This window comes from Dendroctonus ponderosae, unplaced genomic scaffold, assembly GCF_020466585.1.
Source record: "Dendroctonus ponderosae isolate FM_Combo_2020 unplaced genomic scaffold, Dpon_F_20191213v2 Dpon_F_20191213_1, whole genome shotgun sequence".
NCBI classification, from domain to species: Eukaryota; Metazoa; Arthropoda; class Insecta; order Coleoptera; family Curculionidae; genus Dendroctonus; species Dendroctonus ponderosae.
In genome coordinates, this window is record NW_026017110.1 from 45880221 (window position 1) to 45886707 (window position 6487).

General features: G+C 32.9%; 1 long non-coding RNA gene across 1 annotated transcript; it reads left to right on the forward strand.

The window, feature by feature from the left end:
• Positions 1 to 1292: 1292 nt before the first annotated feature.
• On the forward strand, positions 1293 to 6481 carry LOC125502430. Its single transcript, XR_007280195.1, has 2 exons — positions 1293 to 4616; positions 5980 to 6481. It is a non-coding gene; the product is annotated as an uncharacterized LOC125502430 (long non-coding RNA).
• Positions 6482 to 6487: the final 6 nt, after the last annotated feature.

Consider the following 6487-nt stretch of genomic DNA (forward strand, 5'->3'; position numbering starts at 1 on the left):
AAAAAAAAAAAAAAATTGGACAGGTAAGGGAATGAGGTTGTACATTTGGTATACTTCTTTGGTTACTAGTGGAACGTGAATTGCAAAAATGAGAATTTTATTTGCATAGATTACTGATAGTGCACATATGTCATGATATTTATATGCGTTATCTAAGTTTTCTGGTTCAAAAGGGAATTCTAGATTTGAATTTATTTTTACTTTTGACAATTCTTCTCGCAAGTGTCGAGGAGAGATGACTGTAGGGTGAATAACATTTTGTTTAGCAATCGGAATTGCAGATGTGGTAGTATCGAATTCTTCTTTTAATTCATTTATTAATTGTGTTAATAGATTAAGATGATCAGTTACTCTCTGAGCAAAGGTTAGAGTATTTATACGTTTAATTGTTGAGTTTGCAAATTTATTGATTTTTTTTACATTTTTATTTAGTGTATTTTGGTAATTAATCACTGATATTGCCGTTTTATTATAATCATTTATTGCATCTGAAATAATATAAACTTGTTGTTTGAGTAATGAATGCGTATCTTCAGTTTGCTTAACGATATTTTGAATTGCTTCTGTATAATATTGTGCATCATCCGCGTCTGGAGTGCCGAAAACCCACTTGATTGCATATGAAACGCCGTTAAAGAGACCTCGTTTGGATCTTGAGAGAATATCGGTTGTATGACCTGTTAGATGACAAATAGAGTCGAATTTTTCATTTATAATCTTGATTTTTTTCGAAATTAGTTGTAATGTTTCCTGACGGGTAAACTCTAAATGTTTATTAGTTTTATTTTTTTTTTAAGGTTGTTGCATAACGGTAATGAAGATTGGTAGATTTTGGAAGTTAGCTTTAATTTCTCTTCATAAATGCTAATGTTCGTGAAGGATAGCAGAGTAAATTGATCGTGAGTTATTCGAGTTTTTTCGATGTCGTGGAAAAAGATTCCTGACCGGTCGCTGACATAGTCTATTGAGTATGGTGACTCAGTTAAAATTGATCTGGAAATCAGAATGAAGATTAATGTAGTTAATAGTCTCATCTAAAAAAAAAAAGGCTTCAGTAAGTGATGATGATAAACAGCGGTTTCATTATTATTTCAAAGTAATTTGACTGTTTGATTTGGATTGATTTGAACTATTTTGAAAGGACCTTTATAAAGAGGAGAGAGTTTTTTTGTCAGTCCTATTTTATTTGCTTTATTTTGAATATAGACTAATTCTCCTTCTTTGAATGGATTTTGATGGATTTTCCTATCGTAATAATTTTTTGAAATTTCTTTAGATTTAATAATGTTTTCTCTAGCAATCTCAAAACTTTTATTCATTTTAAGTTTTAATTGTGAATAATAATCATCATATGTATACTTAAATTCTGGTTTTGAAGTAAGATAATTTGGAATTGCGGCTTTATGTCCAAAAAGTAATTCAAAAGGGCTATATTTGGTAGATTTATGGAAATGTGTATTATAAGTAAACATTGCTAAAAAGACATATTCATCCCAATCGTTTTGTTGAGAATTGGTATAATGTTTTAAGTAGTCCTTTAGTGTAAGGTTGAATCTTTCTGGCGCACCATTGGTTTGTGGGTGGTAAGGGCTTGAAAGGATATGTTTGATTTTAAATAACTTGTTCAGTTCTTTTATAAGATTCGAGGTGAAGGCGGTTCCTCGATCGGATAGTATCGTTTCTGGAATGCCAAATAGACAAATGAATTGGAGTAAATTATCGGCAATTGTTTTTGCTTCATGGTTAACAGTTGGAATAGCGTAAGAATATTTTGTTAAATCGTCTTGCATTGTAAGGATAAAACGATTTCCGGACTCAGTGATAGGCAAGGGGCCTACTATGTCGAGAGCTAATCGTTGGAAAGGTCTTTCGCTAGTTGTGGTGATTTCCATTGGAGCTTTGCTAGTTTTGTTGTTTAATTTATTTAGTTGACAAGATTTACAATTTTTTATACATTTTTTAATATCATTTTTCATATTAGGCCTCTTATAATTTTCTTTGATCCTTTTATAAGTGCGAAGGAAACCAGAATGTCCCGAAATTGCAGAGGTGTGGTTTTCTTGAAATATATTCTGAATTTTGTCTCGATTTTCAGGTTTATATCTTGGTTTATTGACTAGAATAATTTGTATTTTATATTTCGAAAATAAAAAGTTTAGCATTTCATTAAACATTTCTTGCTTTATGTTTGGATTATTCTCAATGGGATTATTCACGTGAAGAAGTTTAATTTTCTTTTTAATGAGTAAGATTCTTAAATTTTGTAAAGAATAGAATAAATCATTATAGGTAAGTTTATCGAAATGATTTAGTTTTGTTATTAAAAGAAATGCATGTTTGTTATTATTTTCTAATAGTATTGCGTCATATAGGTTTATTTTGTCAGGGTTTAGTTTGTTCAGGTCGAAATGACATGCGAGATTTTCAGAACAGGGATTATTTTCATCTAGATCTTTAGAGTAAATAATGGCATTAGGAAATTTCGAAAATAGGGTTTCTTTCATGATTTCAATATTAGGGATTTTTGTAGTTTGATAATGGAATTTTATAAATTCTTCATACGATTCTGCGTTGATTGGAAAGCATGATTTGATTAGATTAATAGAGTTTGTTGGATTTCGTGAAAGTGCGTCAACATTAGAATTTATTCTTCCGGGTTTGTATTTTATTTCATAGGTGTCGTCAAGTTTTAAATAACCAGGTTAAAGGACGGTGGTCTGTTAAAATAGTGAATTTTCTACCATATAAATAAGGACGAAAATATTTAGTTGCCCAAACAATAGCAAGGAGTTCTTTCTCGACTACTGAATAATTTGTTTCAGCTTTATTTAGGGTACGAGAAGCATAGGAAATTGGAAGATCTTTTCCTACTTCGCCTTGGGAAAGAACAGCGCCAATCGCATAATTAGATGCGTCGGTAGTTAGTATAAAATATTGTGAAAAATCTGGGTATTGAAGTATGGGGTTTAACATTAGAATGTTTTTGAAATGATTGAACTAATTAGAATGTTCCTCAGACCAGTTATAAGGAGTATCTTTCTTAAGAAGATTAGTTAGGGGCTTAGCAATCTTGGAAAAATCTTTGATAAATCTTCGATAATAACCGATTAATCCTAGGAATTGTTTGATTTGTTTCGGATTTTTGGGTACGGGATAGTCTTTCAAGCTTTAGTTTTGTCTGGATTCGGAAGGATTCCATGTTCATTTATGACATGACCTAGATAGACTACTAAATTCGCATTTATCTGGTTGGAAGGGGAGATTGTTTGAACGTAAGCGTTCGAATACGTTTCGGAATTTTGCTATCCAAATATACGAAGCATTGTAATCCTTGGAAGCCAGTTAAAGCAATATTCATAAGACGTTTAAAGGTACTAGGAGCATTTTTTAAGCCAAAGGGCATGCGAAGATATTCATAATGACCATTAGGGGTAGAAAATGCCGTTTTAGGAATGTCGGCTTCTGCCATTTTAATTTGGTGAAATCCGGATGCTAAGTCAAGAGTTGTGAAATATTTAGAATGACCAAGTTGATCAAGAATGTAAGAATGTCCTCGATATTAGGCAAAAGAGTAGCGTTGAAGATGGTTACATCATTAAATTTTCTATAATCTACTACAATTCGCATTTTCGTTCGTCAGATGCGTCTAATTTTTTAGGAACTATCCATAAAGGACTATTGTATGGTGAAATTGATTCCCTTATTATTCCTTGTTGAAGCATTTTAGCGATTTGTTTATTTAATTCTTTTTTATGGATTTCAGGAAATCTGTAAATTTTGGAAGTTATAGGAGTTTTATCTGACACAGTAATTTCGTGCTTAAGCAAATCTGTGGTGCTTAAAATGTCATCAGGTAAATAAAATATGTCATTAAATTCGGAACAAAGACTTTGAATTGAATGTTTTTCTTCTAAATTTAAATGATTTAAACGTAAGTTTTCTTTAAGAGTTTTGAGTCTTTTGGAGATATTTATTTCGTCTTTCTTTTTAGTGACTAGAATTCTTGAATTTGATTTGATAGATTTAATTTGATTTTTTTAATTTTTATAGGTTTTTCTGTAGTATTTAAGATCGTGGTGACGGCTTTGCCATTCTTTACTGATACTAATGATCTTGCTAAATAAATTCCATTCGTAATTTTTATTTCAGGGCAAATACCTGTGGTCATTTCTTTATTAATTATTTCGATTTCAATTATTGTTTCGCTTCTAGGCTGAATAATGAATGATTCTTCAATGAAATCTTCTTTCTTATTTAGGTGAGCAATTTTTATTGGATTCAATAGAGATTTGAGTTTGAGCTCACAATTAGTTAGGTCGATAATAGCGCCTTGGGCTGATAGAAAGTCATTCCCGATGATACCATCATAGGGTATATTACTGTTTTGGTAGACTATGTAGAATTTTATAGGTAATTCATTGTTCATAACATCGCGGTTAACTGAGCAACTACCTATAGTTTCTACTGGAGAGTTTGGGCTTAACCCATTAAGTAGGATTTTATCCTCTTGATCGACTATTAAATTTTAGAATGTTTATATTTTCTTTTAAAAGGGATACTGATGCACCCGTATATATTAGAAATCGAAATGATTGACCATTGATATAAGAATGCAGGTTGTTATGAATTTTACTTCCAACTATATTTATTTTATCTCGGGCGTGAGTGAGAGCAAAAGCTAGTATTTTGCGGCTAGTGAACAATTTTTGGAACGCTCAATGGACAATACAAAATTATGCACACTCAAATTCAACAGCACAACTAATGTATTTGAGCAATTTAACAATTTTACTGAGAGTAATAAAGGTAAAAAAAATATATAAATTTACTTAGAGTGTATCACTCGGATATTTTTGGTAGCACCCTTAATCTATGGATACCTTAACTTGAATCAAGCCTGGATGGTGAAGGGGAAGGATCCTGAGGGGGACCCGCTGGAGTGTTCACTTCAGTCAGTGCCCTCGCAGGTCTTCCAATGGGGATCGGTCGTGATCATAAATAAAAAAAAAATTCACAGTAAAGGGGTACCAAAATAAATAAGGAAATCACTCAGGTCCGACTGTGAATCGCAATTAAAGTAAAAAGAAACAAAATGAACTGAATGCAGTCGAACTTGAATGTTTCAGCACAAGCAGTTAACTATAAAACGTTATTCATTCCAATCATAAAAAAAAATACTGTTATAAAAAAACTGATAAAAAAAAACAAAAGTCTTCACCAAAAGTTGGTCGTCAGCATGCTTCCAAGTAGCATACAACTTCTACCCAAAATAGAAAACACCAGAACCAGCCTCCACGTCAAAAATCCAACGGTCCCGCTGAGGTTCCCCAAACGAGCTGGTTTTGAATTGCTCCACGGATCTCGGATCAATTCCACGTGGTCATAACGGACATCATGGATTCGTCTATCTGGTTCTTGGGTCTCAAAAATTTCAACTCGCCGATTAGATGTTTACTTTTCCCAGTGGAAAGAAAGGCCTCTTGCAAACCATCAATCCATCAATGCCACCATCAATACATTTCTTGATTCTAAAATTTGTTAAAAACCGACCATGCGGTAGCGCTGAACACAATGAAAATCTCAAAGCCCGACCGTGCGGAACAAACTCAAAAATCGACCTCTCCCGATCTGATCGTCACGGCCTAAAAAAAAATCTTCCACCACCAAAAATCTACCGTTACACCAGTAGAAGTTTTTCCTCCCCCCAACCTTCCGTTGGCGCAGGAATCGAAAATCACCAAATTCATTGGCCCTAACGGACACGTGATCCCGCAATCTACCAAACATTTCTTTCACCTTCGATAAGAATCGAAACTGCGATAAGAATCGCCAAATTTGCTAGATTCGGATTTTACAGCCAAAATTTAACTCTATGATGAAAAAAACCAAAACAGATATGCTTGGCAAATAACTTGCACACGCATACCGAGGTCGAAAACAAATTAACAGGTTTACGGCAAAATATTTGCACGTAACAAGGTATGGATTTTTATCATCATTAGTTAAGAATATTTTATAATTATTAATAAGACGTGATTTAATCTTTGGTATAGGTTTTAAAATACTACAGATTTTCTTTTCGCCGATTTTGTTTATTGCCATTCCCAAGAAACGACGTCGTTCTGGGAACTTTGTGGGTTTAAAGATTCTGACTCTACTGGAAATGCTCGTGAATCTACTGGAAAAGCGTGCAAAGTTTGATCACTAGGTTTGTTATTATTATTGTTACAATTTCGGTTCTTCCTTTTATAGCAATCGGCTATAAGATGTCCTGATTTTTTGCAATACTTGCAAAATTTTGGAGAGCTCGCGTGATTGTTGAAATTTTTATTTTCTGGCTTGTTAAAGTGAATGTTTGTTTGTATGAGATTTGCTTTTACAGAAATTGCATATGTGGGGTCAATGAGTAACCCCGATTATTATTTCGTAACTCTTTCAGGGATAATTACTACTGAGCCAAAATAAAATAAGATAATTAAAACTTAGT